This window comes from Semicossyphus pulcher, unplaced genomic scaffold (assembly GCF_022749685.1).
Source record: "Semicossyphus pulcher isolate SPU_LCO1_2020_fin unplaced genomic scaffold, fSemPul1.0.p SCAF_16, whole genome shotgun sequence".
NCBI classification, from domain to species: Eukaryota; Metazoa; Chordata; class Actinopteri; order Labriformes; family Labridae; genus Semicossyphus; species Semicossyphus pulcher.
The window spans coordinates 6,671,461-6,695,766 of record NW_027211670.1 but is presented as its reverse complement, the minus strand read 5'-3'; the positions used below and the strand labels follow the sequence as shown (position 1 = coordinate 6,695,766).

Sequence of the window (24,306 nt, the reverse complement as noted above, 5' to 3'; positions counted from 1 at the left end):
ACCAGCCGCTGCTCTGTGTCCTCAGTCCACTCAGAGTCACAGAGAAAACTAAGGAGACTTTGACCACTTTAATGGTCACTGTTGTTCCATCTATTGATCCAGACGGCTCCTTCACACAGGACCCTCCCAGCCTGCACCACCGACTTTCTCCATCAACACTATAGTGACAATGGACAGTAACATCTTCTCCAATAAATCCTGTAACCTCCTGACGATCCACAGAGAGCTGGGGCCGACCTTGAGGGACAACAAACAGCATTTTCTACAATGTTGTGTTCAGCTGTTTGATCAGTACTTTCTGCAAAGAGCACATGTGGTAGATAAATGACTTCATTTACATTTATTTCAAATATTATTGACTGATGATGATAAGAGTACTGATGGGATCAAATTGTTATTCTAAGTGTCTGACAACATTACAAACAGGTTTGCTACAGAGAAAGACCTTTTTTACAACAGAAAGATGCTTTTTTAAACAAGAAACAACCTGTAAATCGCCCACTTCAAAGCCACCAGACTCCATTGACAAAAACAGTAATTTAACTCCAAAGAACACAGGAGTTGCTGATCCACTGCTGCATCAACCGGTTACTTAATTTGTATCGTTGTGTGACTTTGGTGTTTTAAAGGTTTGAATTCAACACATAACTCAAACAAACTACCTGATTGAGGCAGCAGGAGACCAGGAACTCCTGTGTTCTGTGAGGAAAAAATACTGTTTTTGTCAATGGAGTCTGGTGGATTAGAAGATAGCAATGTAGCTCACAGCTCTTTCTGGTTAAAAAGGATCTTACCTTCATAAAAAGGTCTATTTGTGTAACAATCCTTTCTTTATGTTGTCAGCCAGTTAACAATCAGATAACAATCTGAGCCTGTGAGGGGCAAAAACCAGCATTTTCACTGGACATACTTTGATCCTAAAAATATCTGTATAAGTGATTTAAACCCCGAGATATGTAAAGCAGGTTAAAACACACAGGAAGTCCCTTCTAAGGCTTCTTACCTGTGGACAGCTGAAATAACGTCCCGTCGTCTGACCCACCATTTATCTCCACAGCACACCAGTAATAAGACCCATTAACAGACAGGTCACTAATGGTCACAGTGAAGATTCTTTGCTGTTTGTCATCAGAGATTAAAAACCTTCCTGAACCACCTTGTTCATTAGTTTTAACTGCGTAGGAGCAGGTACCCCAATCCTGTCCTTCACACAAGTATTTCACATGAGTTGTGTACTCAGACTCATAGAGACACGGGACAGAGACGGAGCCTCCACTCTTCACTGACACTTTACTGACTGTAGTTAAGCTGTGAATTCCTGCAACAAACAAAGTGACCATAAAAAGTTTAAATTATAGTCACATCATCTTCTGACATCACCAGAAAATACAAATGATAGAATAATCCCGGTGACCGACCTGTGAGTCCAGTAAGGATGAGAAGAGTGCTGAGATGAGCGGCCATGTTGATGAGTGAGCAGAGAGGAAACAACAGCGACCATCTCACCGTGAGAATGATTTTATACTTCCTGCTATAACTACATATTTCAGTGGTTAACAACCAAAGACTGTTAATACCGCCTATGTTAACACTTCTCCTCCCCCTACACTGTATACAGGTTCCCACACTCTCAGATATTTCTTGTTTTTGCATGTTTCTATTTGTTGGTTTTCTAATTTATTTTTCATATAGCTGATATCTTGTGTTTTATTGTGTTAAATGAACACTCAAGTAATTTGCCTTTACTTTGTGCTGATGTGAAGGAGTTCACGTGCTTTCAGTGGCCTACTTGTAAAACTTTTTCTTCCAACACTTCTATGAATATCTTGATTTGTGTGTTCTGCCATCGTGTGGCACCCTCCATTACTGTGGTGGCAAGTCAGCCTGTCGATCAGTCTGCTGCTGCCGTTCTCTACCGGCATGCCGCTCCTGTTCCAGATCTTACAGTCAAACTATATCAGGTGTACTCAATACATGCAGTCCAACATCTATAGCAGGTTAAAAAAGGTTCATGTTTACTTAATGCTACTTGAGCCAGATGACTTCCAGCCGGTTGCACTGACATCACACATGATGAAGACCATGGAACGGCTGCTGCTCCATCTCCTCAGACCCCAGGTCCGCCACGCACAAGATCCTCTGCAGTTCGCATATCAGGTGAAGGTGGGCGTGGACGACGCCATCCTCTATCTGCTACACAGGGCTCACTGTCACCTGGACAAGGGCAGTGGCGCGGTTAGAATCATGTTGTTTGATTTTTCCAGATCCTTTAATACCATCCAGCCCCTACTCCTGAGAGACAAGCTGACAGAGATGAGGGTGGACTCACATCTGGTGAGATGGATTACAGACTATCTGACAGAGAGACCACAGTACGTCAGGCTGAAAGGCTGCACATCTGACAGTGTGGTCAGCAGCACTGGAGCAGCACTGGAGCACCACAGGGGACGGTACTTTCCCCTCTACACCTCTGACTTCCAGCACAACTCTGAGCTCGGCCACATGCAGAAATACTCAGACGACACTGTGATCGTCGGCTGTGTCAGGAATGGACAGAAGGGGGAGTACAGGAGCCTGGTGGAGGGCTTTGTGAGGTGGTCGAGCATAGTATAAATGGAAACCAGAACACTTGCCTTCCCGGAAATCCACGTCCCTGCCTACAGATTCTACTTTGTAGACTATTCTCGCCAGCCTGGGAAACTAATGACCAGCCTTTTCAGTAACTGGTTCAGTGGATTGCTGGCTTCGGCGTGCTAGTCGCCAGCCTGGGAATCTAACAACCAGCCTAGCCAGTAGCCCATCCAATTGGTTGCTATGTTAGACGCATGACTTGCGGCCCTGGTCGAATGAATAGGTGGCTTCTCATTTACCACCGCCGGCCTCTCGGTTACCTGCGCTGGCTTATCATTGGCCAGATCTGTTGCTGGCTTCGGCAAGGATATAGCCTCCTTCGGCCTCTCAATAGTCTTACTTTTGTCCTTTTCCCTGCGCCATAGTGTATGACCCTCCCAGCATTCTCTTGACAACTAAGGTTGCTTATAAGTGACAGTAAGGCTGCACAAAGAAAGGGGCAGGACCTGCTTAAAAGATCTCTGGTTTAAATAATCACGTTTCTAAATTTTAGTTTTTATATATTTCGTCTACAGCCATAATTTTGTCTGATGTTGGACAAGCTGCTTTTTTTTTTTACATTTAAAGGTAATGGTCCATCCATTAATAATCTTCCGCTTATCCGGGGTCAGGTCGCTATGGCAGCAAGCTAAGCAAGGTGACCCAGACGTCCCTCTCCCAAGCAATGTTTTCCAGCTCCTCCTGGGGAATCCAGAGGCGTTCCCAGGCCAGATGGGATACATAATCCCTCCAGTGAGTTCTGGGTCTGCTCCCAGTTGGACGTGCCTGGGAAACCTCCAAAGGGAGGCACCTTAATCCGATGCCTGAACCACATCAACTAAATTAAAGTCAATGATGTTTTATGTTTCTACTTGTAGTTTATTTGGATTCACATGAAATTTGATCAATTTATCAGAACATGAACTCAAATGATCCTGTTGCAACCTTTTCATCCACCAGAGGGCACAAATAACGCTCTCTTTATATTGATTTCAAGTTCATGTACAGTATAAGCATGCCTGTTTTATTTTACAGCAGTGAAGGAAGCTTCTGAAAGAGAGACACATTGCAAGAGCTGAGGACGATGGAGCAGAAGTTCTGCTGGGTCTTTGTGGTGATCGCATACAGGTGCTCTTTGCATTTAAAAATATTTCAAGGCATATTGTGCCGTTTGTGCAAAATGAAAAGGAGTTTATTTTTCATGGCAACATTTATTTTAAAACGCATTGTGACCAACATGTGTGCATTGGATCTTAACCGCTGAAAAGTATTTGAAGCTTGAGGCACTGAACTCTGGTAATATGCAGAGTTTATAAGTCCTTCATGATCGGGTCTAAAACACATCACCTCAAAGACCAGGACACATATCTGTGTTCAAATACTTCTGAAACGCTGCAGTCAATGCTCATATTATTCTGCTATGTGCTACAGAGCTTAACTTAACAGGGGCCTTTAGGTCAGCCAGGTAAAACAAACAGTTCACTACATGATTACACTTACATACTACAATAAAGTTGTTAAAAAAATAGGGAGGGAAAGCTGATAGTGCCTATTTATTAAACATTAAAGTGACTTCTGTGTCTTGAACTGAAATATGAACGTTTTTCCTATATGCCAGAGAGAACCAGTTTTCAGAAAACTTCAGGTCTGAAAACACACTGTCTAAAACGTTCTCATAAATGAGTCATGATTTACTATTTAAAGAGAGCCTGTTAGGCCTTGTGTGTCAGGGAAGCAGTTATCTTGTTAAGCCCGGTTTAGCTTTAAACAAATCATGTTTAATGCTTTTCAGCTGCTCTTCACACAAGATACAAGTTAATGTTTGGGGTAAGCACAGGGGATATGGAACAGGTAAGGAAAAAGAAAATGAGTTAAAGGGGTTAAAAGCAGAAATTAAAAAAGGAGAACATGCACACAAAAGATTTCCTTGGAGCAGGTACTGTATTAAAAATGCTCTGGGTAGGTTTGGTTAGACTATCACTGAACTACATTCAGAGGAGGAAGTGGTGGATTCAATAAGTCAAACTCAATATAACACTGCTAATGTAGAAAGAAATGTGTTTCTAAAGATTTAGAAGTGTTGGGGTTAAAGGAACATCCCAGGCAAAGACGACACTGCTGTTTTGAACATTAGTGTTGTATGCTCCTCTTAAAGACAGGTGATAATAACATTTTCTTTATTTAAATGAGATTTAGTGAGTGAGATAACTCAGACACACTGATCAGCTTTCAACACTGAAGCTGTGGGGTTACCTTTTTTTGTTTACTTAAAAAAAAAAAGGGATATTACAACAGTAGCCTACAGGATCCTGTATAGTTAATTTCTAATTACTGCATAGTAAAGCAACTGTAAAGCTTAGTACAGTCTTAACAATGGCATAATAGCTAAGTGAGTGAGACTCAATGAATAAGTTTGTAATGCTAACAATTCTAAGAAACTTATAAGGCTTTTATTCACGCTCTTAGGCTGTCTATTCATTTATAAAAATCTGCATTTCATTGGTTGGAAAATGCTCAACACGCCATCTACTGTTTTAAATCAGGCCTGGACCTTGCCAGCCGACAGTAGACACGACCGTTTGGGACAAAATTACATCATGAATTTTTTTTTGTTAAAGGAATGGTAACGCCTCTCAATGCACGTGCGGTCGGCACATGCGTGCACACATTTGTGCACTTATGTTGCCTCGGTTCTGAAAGCTCCCGCTTCAGGCATTCGTGGGGCTGGAGCCAACGGCTCGAACTGACAGGGCTCGGGACCACCACGGTCCTCCACCACTGTGCTCTTCAGGGGACTCTGGAGGGGAGAAGTCCTCAAAGAGAGCCCTCTGTGGCATATGTGCCCTGTGACTCTGTGTTGCTCTCCATTTTTCTCTGGCCAGGGGAGGGGACGTCACTGAGCTGCCGGACACACCCACCCCCCTCTCGGCCCCCTCTCAGCCCCCTCTCAGCCCCTTGCCCACTTTGAGCATTTTTCAAAATTGTGCAGTGGGTGGAGTTATGGTGAGACCTGGGGGTGCAGTTACACTTTAAATAGTTCTATTAACATATATTTAATGTTAATAAGCATCCTCTACGGACTTAGAAGGGTCTTATTACCTATGAACTAACGCTTATTACAAGGACCTTAATATAAAGTTTCACTGATAAAACACTGAGATCTGATCACAAGTGGTCACTGAAGACACATTTGGAGAGGCTTGTTAATACCAGGTGTGAACAGCTGTGGTGAGAGCTGTCCACTTGTGATCACCCAGCACACATGATAGCAAATGTAAACAGGGCCTGATTTTGCTGATCCTTTGACTTTATCTCCAGCACCACCATGAAGGTGACATTGTTGGCTTACAGTGAAATGTCTGGTAAATGATAACCTCTGGGTGGATTACCTTCAGGTTGTTACAGACATTGATTGTTCCCAATGCTGCTCATGTCTCCAGTTTTAAAGAGACATATTTAATGAACATTTTAAAAGGTATAAATGTGAATGCAAAAGGGGGCAACTTGCAGGACCCAGCATGAACTCTGTGTAGCATTACTAATATTAATTCTATATGAAAAGAGATTGAAGTGTGGCTGTTTGGCACTGGTGGGGATTAAAAAGACGTTGGTTGGAAGAATGACTCAGGAGGAAGAAGTCTGTAAGAAGAACTGGTGGATTTACTGACTGCAGCAAGAAAAAGAGCAAAACACAATTTGCAACAAGCAAATAAACAGGAAAATAACTAAAAACCCACAGTGACAGCTCACAGTGAATTTGAAACCGTCCTCGCCCCGTCACAACAGGAACAAACCATAGAGGGGGGAGGGGGAACCAGAGTGTAATTCACAATGAAACAAAAGTCAACACAACAATTTAAACATTGAATGACAATATTTCAAAGTGAGCAGTTAAAGCAAATTAATATAAACTGATTACATAAACAAGGTAAACATCCTCTAATGTAGGGCTCCACTCTGTGTCACTGGGCACGAGTGGCCTGACTAAGCCTGATGACTGCTGGCTGCAGGAAATGAACCTGGGGCAGGTGTGAGTGTTCTGAGGAAACCTTTTCACACTGTGCTGTTTTTATATGCAAAGACAGAAGTGTGACTTATTCTTTGACAAGTTGTTAAAGTGTTTAAAGGTCTTGTTTCTGTGAGTGTGGGAGTGAAAAACAACACAATGATTTACTATAATATCAATAAAATGAAGACTAACATCACCGCTGCTCTCTGTCCTCTCCCAGTCATTGAATACTTTGGTTAGTTAGTACTCTCTGAGGATGCTTCAAAGTAACTTTCTGCTCATGTCAGCTCTCCTGTCTAAAACTGTTTGTGTTCACACCTCTCTCATTTGTGCGAGTTATCTGCGTGTGCGACGGTTGTAAAGGTGTAAAAACATCAAAACAATGTGAAGAAACAAGACGACAAAGAATGAAGAATGGAAAGACATGCAGCAGAAAGTAACAATAGTTACATTCAATCCATCACGTTCATTTGTCACATGTAGACACAATCACAGTGATGTAATACATACAGTGCACACACTTAATGCACAGCTAATGTGCTGTATATCACGTCCTCATCTTGAGCTTGATCCTGTTGGAGAACAAAACAAGTTGTTGTAATATGAATGAATATGTGGCTCATTTAAATACAACAGAGATATTAGATATCCTTCTGTAAAGGCACAGTGTTCTGCAGAGGGACAGAACAGACTGACACATATCTTGATATAACTGTGTTTAGTTACCTTGTTGAAAGTGTGTCTCACATGCCTAACAGCACTGTAAGTTACTTCATCTTCAGCCTGTAAAGCAGCAAAACAAACATCAGAGGGGTGAAAATAAACAGCGTCGTCCTGCAGCAACACAGGGTCTTAAAGTGTTTCCTGAAATGCAGCTGTTAAAATGTGTCTGTATTAATGTGTTGTCAAAAACGGGTGGATTTGTGGGTTTAACCACCACTGACCAAATGTTGTTCCTCAGGTCAAAAAGAGTCAATTACATGTAATAGAAACGTTTGTAATGAGCCTGCAGTGTTTGTCTTTTTCTGCTCATAATTGTTCAGTGTTAAAGAGCATCTGCAGATAATTAATGGTTCCTGATGAAGGCACAATGCTGCAGTGTAAACAGAAGAAATCATGATGGCAAAAAACAAAACAAATGATCATTATATCTCACCGCTGATGGTTGTTCGTTTGTCCGCTCTAAAAGTGAAACAGTAAAAACTCTTAAAGCTGAACACAATCAAAGTATTCAACAACTAAATATTTTACAATGAGGTTTAAAAAGTTCAGATTATTCTCACTGTGTCTTCTCAGAATAAAGCAGACGATGGAGGCCGTAATGATGATCGACAGACTCAGAGGAATGATGACAGTCAGCGGGTGAATGGAAGCACTGCAGCCGTTTTGAACGCACCAATGCAAAGACACACAGAAAGATGTTCTCAGTGCAAAACAGAATAATGATCAAAGTTAACCACAGTGAGGCGACTGACCTGCGGGATCCAGCATGAACTGTGGTGTGTTCTTCATACGCCAAGACAGACGTGTGAGTCACAGGCTGACCACTGCTTGAAAAGGTGTTAAGTTCTGTGGTTGCTGTAAGTGTTGCTATGGGAAACGACACAATAAATAACGTTAGCATACCACAAGAATCAATTATAATATCACTTCTATATTACAATAGTAATGTCTTAATCACTATAACTTGACTTATAAACTAAACATCTAAAAGCATCAAACCTGAACTTTAAAACTAATTAAACATGTTGTCAGTAAACATCACACTGAGACGTTCAATATCACATTTTAGACTTGCCAGGTATGTTAATTAACTGGCTGCATGTTGCAAAGTCCAACAACATTTCATAACCTTGTGCTCGTCTGTACTGTTGGTCAGTATTATGGTACTTACTAGTGCTGAGTCTCTCTTGAACAGTTACATGCACTGGCATCTGTAGGCCTCCTTTATCACAGAAGTACCAGCCGCTGCTCTGTGTCCTCAGTCCACTCAGAGTCACAGAGAAAACTAAGGAGACTTTGACCACTTTAATGGTCACTGTTGTTCCATCTATTGATCCAGACGGCTCCTTCACACAGGACCCTCCCAGCCTGCACCACCCACTTTCTCCACCAACACTATAGTGACAATGGACGGTAACATCTTCTCCAATAAATCCTGTGACCTCCTGACGATCCACAGAGAGCTGGTGCCGACCTTGAGGGACAACAAACAGCATTTTCTAAAATGTTGAGTTCAGCTGTTTGATCAGTACTTTCTGCAAAGAGTACATGTGGTAGATAAATGACTTCATTTACATTTATTTCAAATATTATTGACTGATGATGATAAGAGTACTAATGGGATCAAATTGTTATTCTAAGTGTCTGACAACATTACAAACAGGTTTGCTACAGAGAAAGACCTTTTTTACAGAAAGATGCTTTTTTAAACAAGAAACAACCTGTAAATCGCCCACTTCAAAGCCACCAGACTCCATTGACAAAAACAGTAATTTAACTCCAAAGAACACAGGAGTTGCTGATCCACTGCTGCATCAACCGGTTACTGAATTTGTATCGTTGTGTGACTCTGGTGTTTTAAAGGTTTGAATCCAACACATAACACAAACAAACTACCTGATTGAGGCAGCAGGAGACCAGGAACTCCTGTGTTCTGTGAGGAAAAAATACTGTTTTTGTCAATGGAGTCTGGTGGATTAGAAGATAGCAATGTAGCTTACAGCTCTTTCTGGTTAAAAAGGATCTTACCTTCATAAAAAGGTCTATTTGTGTAACAATCCTTTCTTTATGTTGTCAGCCAGTTAACAATCGGATAACAATCTGAGCCTGTGAGGGGCAAAAACAAGCATTTTCACTGGACATACTTTGATCCTAAAAATATCTGTATAAGTGATTTAAACCCTGAGATATGTAAAACAGGTTAAAACATACAGGAAGTCCCTTCTAAGGCTTCTTACCTGTGGACAGCTGAAATAACGTCCCGATGTCTGGCCAATAATTTATCTCCACAGCACACCAGTAATAAGACCTTTTAACAGACAGGTCACTAATGGTCACAGTGAAGATTCTTTGCTGTTTGTCATCAGAGATTATAAACCTTCCTGAACCACCTTGTTCATTAGTTTTAACTGCGTAGGAGCAGGTACCCCAATCCTGTCCTTCACACAAGTATTTCACATGAGTTGTGTACTCAGACTCATAGAGACACGGGACAGAGACGGAGCCTCCTCTCTTCACTGACACTTTACTATCTAAAGAAATTATTATGAAATATTTCCTTCGTATATCGAAGAAAAACATCCTTAAAACAGAAACTAAAACTTCAGTGGAATATATTTGGATGTGCTGTACATTTGTTTGACACAAATTTTGCTGTACCGAAACAATTGTGAAATATTTTCACCTGAGTTTATACAAAAGGAGCAGTCTGTACCTGTAGACTAATTTACATGTTGCTTCTCTCACTTCATTGATTATTTTTAATTCAAAGGTGTTATTGGAAAGAAAGTTTTATGAAACAATTTGCAAAAGCATCATGTTTCTCAACACTCATGTTGTTGTTATTATAATTATAATTCTTAGTAGTAGCAGTAGTAGTAGTCGTACATAATTTTATGTTCTATTCATTTATACTTTATTAGTATGAGGTGAGAGGCAAAGACTATTCTTTTCTCAAAGGTATATTCTCTAATAAAGCCACAGATTAGCATCAGAATCAGGGGTCTATTGTAAAGTAGGTTTACACATTCAGGGAAATTGTTTGGGTGTTTTGGTGAAGAACAATTAACACAGAACTAGAATAAAAATAAGTAAAAGATAAAAATAAGTAAAAGGGTTAAATACAACAAGATAAAAATAGGCTAGCAGAATAAAACAGGTGTAATTAAACACTGTACAGACGTGCAGGATTACAGCAGCAAGGCTCTAACGTCCACCTGGAGGAGAGGAGCAATGACCTTCAGTCACAGCAGTCTGTATCCTACTGATCCACATTACATATGCTACCAGTAAAATGATCACTGTTAAATTACAGTTTTTTTGTATTCAATGAAAACAAATGCTGCCAACTATATGAACAAATTTAATGATGCCACTGCATTAAATAAAAAAATAATCCCAGTAGAATGGATTAAGTCTGTAAAACTTAAAATATTACATTTAGTGATCTGCAAGGAAAGACATTGTGGAAAGTTCTCCATTTTCTAATTAATTAGGCCTACTTAAGAGTATCAGAGAAAACGGAGATAATTTTTTTCCGGTATCGACTGCTCGACACTTCCATCTAGCAGGTGGCTGTAATGAGCCAGTAAGCTGGTTTGCTAACTGCCCTTCAGAGTAGTTTGCTAACTGTCATTTAGAAGAAGAAGAAGAAGAAGAAGAAGAAGTAGCAGCAGGACCTGGACAGAGAAGAAGAAGAGGAATAACAACAACAGGATATCAACATGGCTGCCGACAGTAATTCCCAGGTTCCCACAGGGTTCTTCCTGTAGAGCTGAGGTTCTATCTAGAACTTCTTGTTGGTATAGTCTGGGAGCTTTCTGTTGACGTGAACATCTATAAATGATCAACTCTTGCTAATTAGCTGAGACTCCTGACAAGGAAGAAGGGGATGATACCTGCATGATGGATCGTGACATGATGGATGATCTCACCATCCGTGAGACAGACACAGTAAACCGATTGTCTCAGCATCCATCAAGGCCACAGAGCTGAGAGGCCTCACAAAGCATACAACCTGCACCAACATCTGTAATGAACTTTGGGTTCACCTGGGACAACTCATCCACCTTGAACTTGCATTAAACAAGGGACAATTTACACATGTACACACATCTCTGTGACGTAAGGGAGACACACATGCAGAAGGGATAGTGGCTGGGTGCTAACACCCAATGTAACACCTGCACCCTCTGCTCAGAGAATAAATATCACAGCTTCCTCTTCTTCGTTTCTTCTTCCACTCGCTTTCATCTTCTCTCTCTTCAGCTTAAAGGTGGAGTTACTTTAGAATCAGTGAAAAAAATCACTGCCGAAACGGAAAAGTATAAAGACTTTACCTTCATCGGTGAACGTGCCGGGGGAAAAGCAATAAACGACTTCCGGTCAAGACTTCCGCGTGCTGCATTGTTACAGAAAGAGAACCCATTTTCTTGTGATCTACTTGTTATTAACGGGTCTTACCTTTGCCGAAATTTCAACATCATGATGCAGATTTGTAAGAAGTAAAAATTCCAGCTTTGTCAGGTCTGTCTGTCACGTTCAGACAGACAACAGGACCCAACTAAGCAGACCTGAGACAGAGCAGATTCGTTTAACCGTTTAATGGCAGAGTTACACAGGTACACAGGAGATCAGTCAATGGCAGCAGAACAAAAATCGGCAGGCAGAGTCGTAGTCCAAAAAACAGGCAAAAGGCAAAACCAAGGCAGCAAACTAGACAGGCAGAAGTACAAAAGCGCTGGACAAAAGGAGAACATGAGGAAAACTGATCATACACTGGGAAACAAACACGAGGAATAAACGCTGGAAAACTACTCACAAAGGACGCAGACAATCTGACAAAGACACACTGGGGAAGACAGGCTAATATACACAAGTGAGGAGGAGACAACGAGACACAGGTGAAAACAATAAGCAATCACACACACAGGGAGTAAAGAAACCTCAAATGAATGCAAACAGGAAGTGGGGAGATTAACAAAATAAAACAGGAAGTACAGACAAAAACTCAGGACCTGACACCCCCCCCATCCCCCCTCATCCCCACCCCCCCCTCCCATAGGAGGATCATGAGGGTGGTCGCGGTGGAAGTCTCTGATGAGGTCCGGGTCCACGATGTTCCGAGAAGAGAATCCAAGACCTCTCCTCTGGTCCGTACCCCTCAAAATCTACGAGGTACTGGAAACCCCTCCCCCGACGGCAAACCGCCAGCAGTTTCCGGACTGTGTAAACAGGGCCCCCATCAACGATCTGGGCAGGAGGAGGGGGTCTGGCAGGAGGGACCAGAGGACTGGTTCTGAAGAGCTGAACCTCACTGACATGAAAAGTGGGGTTCACACGAAGGGACCTAGGAAGTCTCAGTTTCACAGCAACAGGATTAATAACCTTTGACACCGGGAATGGTCCAACAAAACGGGGCGCCAACTTACTTGAGGGGCAGATGTCTGGTGGACAACCACACTTATTGTCCAACTTCATAAGCCGGCGCTGCTTCCCTCTTCCGGTCCTTCAAACTTCTACTTGTAAGCCAGTGAGGACTTAAGGAGGTTCTGACGGGCTCAGGTCCACATCCGACGGCAACGTCGGACCAAGGCGACAGCAGACGGGACGCTGACCTCCTTCTCCAAGTCAGCAAACAGAGGTGGCTGGTAACCGAAGACGCACTGGAATGGGGACAGGCCAGTGGAGGAGCAGGGGAGCGTGTTGTAGGCATACTCCACCCACATGACAAACTTGCTCCAGGAAGCAGGATTCTGGGAAGCCAGGCAGCAGAGTCCCTTCTCCAGCTCCTGGTTTTAACTGCTCCGTCTGCCCATTGGTCTGAGGATGGTGGCCTGAGGTCAGACTAACAATGGCACCTATGAGCTGGCAGAACGCCCTCCAGAACTGGGCCACAAACTGCGGACCCCGGTCAGACAGGACATTCCTGGAAAACCCAAAAACTCGACAAACATGAGACAAGAGCACCTCTGCCGTTTCTTTGGCAGAGGGAATTTTTGGTAACGGTATGAACCGAACCATCTTGGAGAAGCGGTCTACTACTGTAAGCACTACAGTGTTACCCTCAGAAGGCGGTAGACCGGTGACAAAGTCGAGAGAAATGTCCGACCAGGGCCGCTGAGGTACCGGTAGAAGCTGGAGAAGCCCGACACTAGAGGCGTTCTTGCTCTTGCTCTGTTCACAGGTGATCTAGGCCGCCACATATTCATTGACATCATTACTCATACCTGGCCACCAAAACCTCTCGCGGACCCGGAACAGAGTTCTGCGGAAACAAGGATGACAGGAGAAGAGAGAAGAGTGAGCCCAAGTAATCACTGGCCCCTGAAGATCAGGGGTGACAAACAATTTGTTGGGAGGTACCTCTGGGGGAATCTGAACCCCTTGGTTAGCGTTCTTGACCCGCTCCTCGATCTCCCAGGTGACACAGCCCACTACACAAACTTCAGGGATAATTGTCTCTGAATCCTTAGGAGCAGAATCTCCCTTAAACAGTCTAGACAGGGCATCGGGCTTGACATTTTTAGAGCCTGGACGGTAAGAAATGCAAAAATTGAACCATGAAAAAGAAAGGGCCCACCTGGCTTGACGAAGGTTCAGTCTTTTAGCTGCTCGGATGTACTCAATGTTCTTGTGGTCCGTCCAGACCAGGAAGGACTGCTCAGCCCCCTCCAGCCAATGCCTCCACTCCTTCAAAGCCAACTTGATCGCCAACAACTCACGATCCCCCACATCATAATTTCTCTCAGCCGAGGAAAACTTGCGGGACAGGAAGGCACAAGGGCGGAGCTTGTCGTCCTTTTCTGAGCGCTGAGAGAGAACCGCCCCAGCGCCCAAATCTCCAAAAATTTGGAACGCGGAATCTGCCTGGGGGGACCACTGGAACTGCACCTTGGAGGTGGTAAGGGCATGCAGAGGAGAAGCAACCTGGCTGAAGTTACGGATGAACTTTCTATAATAGTTAGCAAACCCCCCATGCTTCTTGTGAGAATCAACATCTGAGGAGAAAATCAAAATGTCATCCAGGTACACAAACACAAACTTGTTCAAACATTCACAGAGAACATCATTCACCATCGACTGGAACACAGCAGGAGCATTAGTGAGTCCAAAGGGCATGACAAGATACTCATAATGGCCAGTGGGAGTATTGAATGCCGTCTTCCACTCATCCCCCTCCCTGATGCGTACCAAATGGTAAGCATTACGCAAGTCCAGCTTGGTAAAAATCTTGGCCCCCTGAAGGAGCTTGAAACCAGAAGAAATGAGTGGGAGAGGATACCTGTTTTTGACAGTAATGTCATTGAGTCCACGATAGTCAATGCAGGATCGAAGAGTCTTATCCTTCTTTCCCACTAAGAAGAAACCGGCTCCAGCAGGTGATGAGGAAGGCCGGATGATTCCAGCCTTGAGAGATGCACCAACGTACTCCTCCATAGCCCGATGTTCGGGTGCCGACAGGGAGTACAGGCGGCCACGAGGGGGTGAGGCAAGCAAGTCTATGGAGCAATCATAAGGGCGGTGAGGAGGTAAGGATGTAGCTTTAGTCTTATTAAATACCTGTTTGAGGTCCAGGTAACAGGGCGGAACTGCGGAAAAATCCGGAAAGTCCTCCTCATCGTCCTCCTCAGGTGAGGTGGAAACTACTTCGGAGCAGGAAACAGGTGAGTCCAAAAAACACTGCGTCTTACAGTGGCTCCCCAATGACAGAACCTTGCCGGAGAACCAATCTATGTGTGGGTTGTGCTGAATTAACCATGGATAACCTAAAACGAGTGGATGTTGAGGTGCACAGGAGATGTGCAGTGAGTAACCAGATGCATCATGTGGCCATCTAGGGCGATGGCTGGCACGGGGCAATCTAAACGAACAAAAGATAGATTGAGTCTTTTAGCCAAACTTGTGTCCATTAAACTAGCATCAGCACCAGAATCAATGAGAGCAGTGTGAGGAAGAGTGAGAGATTCACTCAGAAGGGAAAGCAGAAGCTTGAAACTCAAGATGGAGCTCACATTGAGTGAGAAATGGTCTACAGTCCCCAGACTCACCAGAAAACCTCTCAGGACTAGACAACTGCACCTGACGTGGTTCCGGAGAGGGAGAGGGGCCTGCCGCAGGCTAATGATGCGTCGTGGCCGAAGTTGCAGCGCCCTCGCTGGGAGGCGAGGAAAACTCCCCTTGCTGGAGACTTGCCGTCAGTTGACCTAGCTGGGAAGCTAGCAGAGAAAAAGCTGCCTCTTGGCGTCTGTTAGACTCGGTTAACTCAAGTCTCAGTGAAGTCATTTGTTCCTCATGCATGCGAAGCCACTGAGCTTGGCTATCAGAGCCTCACGGACAGGCTCCGGGTCTGCAGGGTCCATAGTTGGTCAGATTGTACTGTCACGTTCAGACAGACAACAGGACCCAACTAAGCAGACCTGAGACAGAGCAGATTTGTTTAACCGTTTAATGGCAGAGTTCGGTACACAGGAGATCAGTCAATGGCAGCAGAACAAAAATTGGCAGGCAAAGTCGTAGTTCATAAAACAGGCAAAAGGCAAAACCAAGGCAGCAAACTAGACAGGCAGAAGTACAAAAGCGCCGGACAAAAGGAGAACATGAGGATAACTGATCATACACTGGGAAACAAACACGAGGAATAAACGCCGGAAAACTACTCACAAAGGATGCAGACAATCTGACAAAGACACACTAGGGAAGACAGGCTAATATACACAAGTGGGGAGGAGACAACGAGACACAGGTCAAAACAATAAGCAATCACACACACAGGGAGTAAAGAAACCTCAAATGAATGCAAACAGGAAGTGGGGAGATTAACAAAATAAAACAGAAGGAACAGACAAAGGCTCAGGACCTGACACTGTCCTCAAGAGGAGAAGAAAACGTTTAAAATGCTCATTTGTTGAATGCAGGTAGGATCGATCTGATGCATTCGAGGAAGTCGGGAAATCTGAACACTGAATGGCTTTCGTGACACAATGTGAAAGGGATTCATCTCAAGGTAATTTTAGATCTAGAACAGATTGTTAGCTGAACTTACATGCGGATGTCTGTCGGCGGTTTACGTTCCGCCTGCTTTTGCTCTCCTCATGGACTGTTTTTCTTGCATACGCCTGCTGATACGTGATTGGTCAATATTACTCTGACTACAAGCATAGTAGAAATGGAAACCAGAACACTTGCCTTCCCAGAAATCCACGTCCCTGCCTACAGATTCTACTTTGTAGACTATTCTCGCCAGCCTGGGAAGCTAATGACCAGCCTTTTCAGTAACTGGTTCAGTGGGTTGTTAGCTTCGGCATGCTAAACGCCAGCCTGGGAAGCTAACAACCAGCCTAGCCAGTAGCCCATCCAATTGGTTGCTATGTTAGACGCATGACTTGCGGCCCTGGTCGAATTAATAGGTGGCTTCTCATTTACCACCGGCGGCCTCTCGGTTACCTGCGCTGGCTTATCATTGGCCAGATCAGTAGCTGGCTTCGGCAAAGATATAGCCTCCTTCGGCCTCTCAATAGTCTTACTTTTGTCCTATTCCCTGCGCCATAGTGGATGACCCTCCCAGCATTGTCCATTGACAACTAAGGCTGCTTATAAGTGACAGTAAGGCTGCACAAAGAAAGGGGCAGGACCTGCTTAAAAGATCTCTGGTTAAAATAATCATTACACCTCAGACCCGAGTGGGTGGTGACTTCTGACACTTCTGAAGAACTCACATATTTATTCTACACACGTTTCTAATTTTTAGTTTTTATATATTTCGTCTACAGCCATAGTTGATATCTTTACCAAATATTGCATTTATGTGCTGATGTGAAGTTCAGGTGCCCTCAGTATGCCTACTTGCAAAACAGACACTACTCACAAAAAGTTAGAGATATTTGGCTTTCGGGTGAAATTTATGGAAAATGTAAAAAGTTCACGCTACAGTGGTATTATATCATGAAAGTAGGGCATTTACGTAGGAGCATGCAATGGTGATTTCCTCATCCCAAACAATTTATTGAAACAAAAGCCAACAACAGTGGTGGGTACACCACTACAAAAAATGTCAATGTCTCAATAACTTGTCATGTGCCCTTGAGCATCAATTACACCTTGACAACGACGTCTCATGCTGTTCATAAATGGATTTATTGACTGCTGAGGCATGGCATCTGACTCTTCTTGAAGGGTGGCCCTCAGGTCATTGAGGTTCTGGGGTTCTGGGGAGTTCCGAGCCTCTACACGGCGACTCAGCTGATCCCATAGGTTTTCTATGGGATTCAGGTCTGGAGAAAGTGCAGGCCACTCCATTTGAGGTACCCCAGTCTCCAGCAGCCGTTCCCCGTAGGGCAGTTCTGTATTGACTAGACACACCTGCCCACACTGTAACTGCTCGTCTGGTGACAACAGTGGCTGATGCATAGCTCTCCTTGACGTCTCCAACATCATTGGGGGCCATCATTTCTGCTCAAAGTGAATCGACTTTCATCAGAGAACAGCACTGAGGCCCACTGGTCCCTTGTCCAGCGTAAATGCTCCCTGGCCCATGCAAGACGATGACGCCTGCGCCTGGTGGTGTGGTCAGGTACCCTTGCAGGTCATCTAGCACGCAGACCACTCTGATGTAAATGGTTTTGAATGGTCTGACATGACACTCGGGTGCCTCTCACCTCCCTTATATGTGCCTGGAGTTGAGTGGCATTCATCATCCGGTTCCGCAGGGCACTGTTCACAATGAAGCGGTCATCAGTGTGGGATGTGGCCAAAGGACGTCCACTTCTATGCCTTTCTGTGACTCTTCCTGATGACACTCTGTGACAGTCTAAGCTAAGTGGCCACTTCCGTCTGAGAACATCCTGTTTGAAGCCTCGCAATGGCGAGGTACTGTTGATCAATTGTTAGGTGTCGTCTTGGTCTCATGATGTCAAAATGTGAACAGTATGATGAGGAGGACTGTTTAAATACCAATTCTAATTGAACCAGGAAATGTATTGGTTGATTCATGGATCATACACCTGTTGTGAATTTTGCCGTTAAGCTCCTTGTTAGAGAAGAGCTGTTCTGTTGTGCAGAAAGTACTGAAACATTGAACTGTTGGACATGTGCATTCAAAAGTTTAGAGAAGGTCACATTAAGTTCACCTGTAAAGGTTATAGTGCATTTTAGGTTCATCCTGAAATTTCACCCGAAAGCCAAATATCCCAAACTTTTGGTGAGAAGTGTATTTTTTTTCCAACATTTCTATGAATATCTTGATTTGCGTGTTCCGCCCATAGACTGCATGAAAAGATGGACGACATGACAGCTCCCTAAAAGTGAAGCCAAAATCTCTCAATCACCCCCTGCTGACTGGCTGCAGTATAGGTCATAAAGCCCGCCTCCTCCATGTTAACAGATGGGACATGAGTCTACTATGAACTATAAAATCAAAATACAGGCCAGATAAATTTTTCTCAAACATGGTTTCTGTCATTATAGTTAGTTCTTATCATGCTGATTTACGTCCAAGTGTTCATTTTTCTGACAAGTTTATATTTAATTAGTTATTTAATGCTTAAAAATGATGATTGACAGCTCTGTTGACCAGTGCGGCTCCTGCAGCCGATCTGTTCCGGATTAGCAGAGTAGAGGACGATCTGCAAGAACAAACGTAACTAAAACAATCACTACAGCCATTGAACCTGAATGAATACCTGTGAACGTTAACCTCAGACCAACACAAAGAAGCTGTTCTGCTGTTACATAGCCGGCGTGCAGGATCCATGCTGTTTTTTCAGTAAGTCTGTGTTTTGGTTAGCAGAAGTGGCTATGAGGGCGCCACCTGCCGATCTCTACTCCAAATGACGTCACCAATCGTAAGATGGCAGCGCCTATCACGGGGGCTATTTTGGCATCAATTCTGTGCGATGAGAGCAGATGGAGACGCGTCGTCCTTCGATACAGTCGTTCCGCCCTTGTGTGTCAGCCTCCATTACTGCGGTCAGTCTGCTGCTGCCTGCTGCCCGTGACAGCAGCATGGGTAGTTGGATTAACAACATTAGACAGTGGCCCCCCAGGTGCTGACGAATGTACCGTATGTAGATGGAGATACAAACGTTATTTAAACTTTACATATTAGTCAGACGTTGATGACAGGAGCCAGAAATACAGAAAAACGGACCATCGACCACAGTAACTAACAGTAACATAATTACTGAAAGCACACACCCAATACAAGTCAGCATTAATGGGCAATAACTACCCATGTGCAATACTGTCAATGCACTTCATCACTTTTTTGAATACCATGTTGTTTTTTTAACTGCATACGTTGGCAATGAGTGTATGGTAAAAAATGCTGGTATATGTTTCTGGAATGTGTGTAAGTGTGTATGAATGTAAGCATCTATTTATTATTTATTTTATTTTCATATACATATATGTATATACTTTGAGTCGGGTGCTTGAAGTGCACCTGAATTTCGTTGTTTATCCTGTACAATGACAAAGAATCATATCTTATCTTAAGAGCTTATATTTATACATAAAAATGTATCATAAAGAAGATCAGATTTACTTGTGAGGCAAACCTTGTGTAAACAACTTTATGACATTTCAACGTTTTAGTGTAGCAGAAATTAATGTTACTATAGTGACTGTCAAGTGTATTTAAAACGTCATGGCTTCCAACACTTGAAAAAGGAAGGACTTGACCAGATTCAGGATTTCACTCGATCTTCAGTTTATTTTGACCAATAAACAAGGAAGGTGAAAAACCTTTAAACACAAGAATAAAACAAATGTAAATAAAATTCTGCATTTTCCATCAACCAAGATAAATACATTTAAACGCATTTTCAGGAAAGTGCATTTAATTAGGTAAAAGGTCAGTAGATTTTAAACATATATTAACCATTGTCTCACTAAATATCAACCCAGGTAAGTACTGTGTAAATTAAACCTGTTTTTACCTTATGTTTTAACCTAAATTATTTTATACAGATTTTAGACGTGACATGTATTTCTATCACAATTTTAACACTCATACCTTTAATACTCATTTCTTAACTTGAATGAAATCAAGCATTTTAAACCGATTTTACTGTAGATTTTAACAACCATTTTTGAACAGAAATACCCTTATTTTTATACATAAATTAAATATTTTTACTTTGCATTTTTATGAAGCAAAAAATTCACTATATTTTAACTAGTGCTATTTAAACACTTCATCAACTCTTTTCTATTCTTAGACATCTATTTTTAAGCACAGTTTTAAGCAACCTAATTGGGCCACAATTTGTTTTACAATTTAAACAAATATTTTATAGTAAATAAGGTAGGTAACGCAAAGAAACGAAATAAGCACAAATTGTACCCACATCTTAACAGTTTAATATCTAAATAAATGTTAAGCCAATTGCAATGACAAGTGCTGCCTTTAAACTGAACTTTACCGTATAAAACAATGTTAATCTCTCCCGTCAACAACAGACAGTACAATTCATTTACCCCAATACATGGACCACAACACAGCCAGAGATCACATTTCAGAGTCCAGTGAAGAGACGTGAGCTTACCGGTAGCCCTTTTGATTCGAGTCCTTTCCCCATGCGTTTGATTAATTTGTGAAGCTTCTTTAGCTTTGCTTCTGCTGTCCTCCTCCGTCTTGCACACAGCCAAACTACTGGGGCGTTTGTGGCGTGTGCTGCTGATCAGTTCAATTGCACTCACCTGCTGAGGTGCGCCGCAGAGCAGCGCGCCCGCTGTTACGCGCACGCAGCAGCACGGCCGCCGTCACGCGCTCACAGCAGCACGCACGCAGCCACACCTCCAGGCAGATCGCCGCAACAGTAGCGTTACATAGAAGAAAATTCAACACTTCCTAGGACGGGACCGGTAATTCCCTGGATTCATGAGAAGGATTACAATCCTAATTGCTGATCCCAACTATTGCCTCGCTCTTTTTACTTTAATCTGGAAGACATCTTCCTGGCCTTAGAATCATCAATTCCCTCTCCACTGCAGCCCAGTTTAATTTGTCTGCACTTGGAGGTTACCGGAGGTACTTTGTTACTTAGATGTAGTGAGAATACTGTAATGCTGGCTCATGTCCAGGTGACCTGAACGATGGAGGTCATTTTTAAAGTATTTGTACTGAAACAATTTATCTGGAGGTGAATGCTCTACTTAAACAATATCTATTCTATATACTCTTCAAGATGTTTCATATTAAATATGGCTGAAAAAGCGATGTTTGCTGAAGAGCTGATTTAATGAGTTGATGGGATTTGGTCGGAGCATTTTGGCTATTAAGAAAAATATTTATAAGAATTCTGATTATTAATTTTAATAAAAGAATATCAGTCAGAATGACTAATTTCAGGGCACCACCCTGGGATCAGGGAGTAATAACCAAAAAGAAGAAGACTCAGCCTCAATATTACACTTATACAAAATCAATATTGTTATGAAATATCAATATTTTCAATTAAAAGTGAAAAAGGGAAGGTATGAATCCGAGCACTGACCTTCGCAACCAGCTATAACCACAATGTGAATACACAAGTAATTACAAACAACTTCTCTTTAAGTTATAAATAGAATTTATTTAACAAGCAGCACCAATCAAAGTTGATGACACTTAACCAAACAAATAACTATCAAACCTAAATACCAGCAGCTATTTACAATGCACAAAGCAGAGGCCCACACGTGTCTGCGTGCGTTTGTGTGTGTGTGTGTGTGTGTGTGTGTGTGTGTGTGTGTGTGTGTGAGTGGGGGGTGCAGAGAGAGAGAGGACAAGATGGCGGAGCTACCATGAAGGTGGTCGCGCCCCGTGTGTCTTCAAGATGGCGGATCAAGTCAATTGAACAAATCAAACGTGTGTGGCCTGGCACGCAGAAACCCGGCAGATGATTCTGAGCTCATCAGCTGTGGCACTGGACTTTTAACTGATAAAGGCAGCTTACTGATCTTAGCATGTAAATCTTATAATTAACACTCTAGATGGCGTTACCATAGCAACGACTGCACAAACAACAACAGCAGAAAGCACAACATCTCACTGGAGAAAAAAGTAAACCATCACCATGACCAGAAATGAAAAATGAACCAGTGTAACCAGCGTCTCTTCAATCTCCCATTTTCTTCTGTTTGTTCTGGTGAGCACAGAGCGTTACATCCCATCCACATCACTTTCAGCATATGACCTCTGGGTATGGAGGGAGAGACACACACACAGAAAGACACAGTTTTATTCTGTGCAGTTCTTCAGTTCTAAATAAAACATGTAAAGTGTTTCTATATTTATTTTGATGTACTAGTATTGTGAAATACAAATGACAGTTTCAGTAGTTGACAGTTACCTGGCCTGAAGTCTCTCTCATTGTCTCCACATTACTGTAAGTTACTTCCTCTTCTGGCTGTTAAAGGACAAAACTAAATGTAATTTACACAAAGTCTGAACAAGATGATATAACCTGTCCATTACATCATTTTAAAAATAGTAACCATAAGCAATCTTATATACTTCCCTCATTTAGGAATAATTACACACAAATATTTTGACTTGCTTTCTTTGAAACTGATATATATCACTGTCTTGTCTGTCTTTTAATATGAAGCTATACAGCCTGCAGCTGATTAGGTCTTTATGTTAAGCTTAGCTCACCCTGTGCTGGCTGTAGCTTTATATTTAACTGACTGATTTGAGTATAGATTCAATCTTTTCATCTGACTCTCCACGTGGAAGAAACACCAGGAAGAAAACATGTCAAAATATTCTTAAAGTGAAACTGACTTTGAGCTTTAAGCTCACAGGCACATCCTCAATATTGTACCATCTACAGTCGTTCTGCAAAGAGACGTTTTCTCTCATTATAAACACTGTGGAGATGAATCAGAATATCTTACTGGTGTTGCAGCTGATGTTTGGGCTGTGGTCCGCTCTGAAAGTGGAACAATCAAAACTCCTGTTACTGTCTCTCATTGTGCAATGACTGTGCGACACATGTCTACAGTTTTAAAGAGAAATAGTTAGAAACAACATGAGTTGGATTTATTAAGATCAGCACAGACTTACTTCGTCTTTTGAAAATAAACCATACGAACAAGCCGACCAGCACAACGAGGATCAACACGCTCAGACGGACGGAGAGACTCTTCAGGTGGAAGGAAACACTGTAGAATAAATTATAAAGACACGATGAAAATCATTAACAGATCAGTGTCCTTCAAGTAGAACTATGTTGTGATCAAGAAATATACTGCTGCACCATTTTATACAGTTTAGACGTTATTCATGATTAATAAAGGCAGCTTCATGTTAAAATGCATGTATTGAGACTTCACTACAAATCTGTGACTGATTCATTGGCCCCTAAATCAGCCACAGTCTACTAAATAGTGTATTGACTGCAAATGTAACTGACCTGTGCGACACAGCCTGAACTGTGGTGTGTTCTTCATACTCAAACACAGACGTGTGATTGACAGGTTGATGAATGCTTTCAAAGGTGTTTGAACCTCTTGTTGCTGCGAGTGCGGCTGAGAGAAACAACAGAATGATTAACAGAATCATATCACAAATATGTATACTAATATCACATCTGTATCAAATGCAACGCTTTGCAAATGTTGCAAATTATAACTGCACATTTTATAACCTTGTGCTCGTCTGTACTGTTGGTCAGTATTATGGTACTTACTGTTGCTGAGTCTCTCTTGAACAGTTACATGCACTGGCATCTGTAGGCCTCCTTTATCACAGAAGTACCAGCCGCTGCTCTGTGTCCTCAGTCCACTCAGAGTCACAGAGAAAACTTTGGAGACTTTGACCACTTTAATGGTCACTGTTGTTCCATCTATTGATCCAGACGGCTCCTTCACACAGGACCCTCCCAGCCTGCACCACCGACTTTCTCCATCAACACTATAGTGACAATGGACGGTAACATCTTCTCCAATAAATCCTGTAACCTCCTGACGATCCACAGAGA

The 24,306-nt window shown here is 42.6% G+C and overlaps 1 long non-coding RNA gene across 1 annotated transcript; it reads right to left on the bottom strand.

Moving 5' to 3' along the window:
• Positions 1 to 21,987: 21,987 nt before the first annotated feature.
• LOC138594051 (uncharacterized) lies at positions 21,988 to 23,446 on the bottom strand. Its single transcript, XR_011308351.1, has 4 exons — positions 23,391 to 23,446; positions 23,222 to 23,256; positions 22,675 to 22,731; positions 21,988 to 22,520 (listed from the first exon to the last, which is right to left on the bottom strand). It is a non-coding gene; the product is annotated as an uncharacterized lncRNA (long non-coding RNA).
• Positions 23,447 to 24,306: the final 860 nt, after the last annotated feature.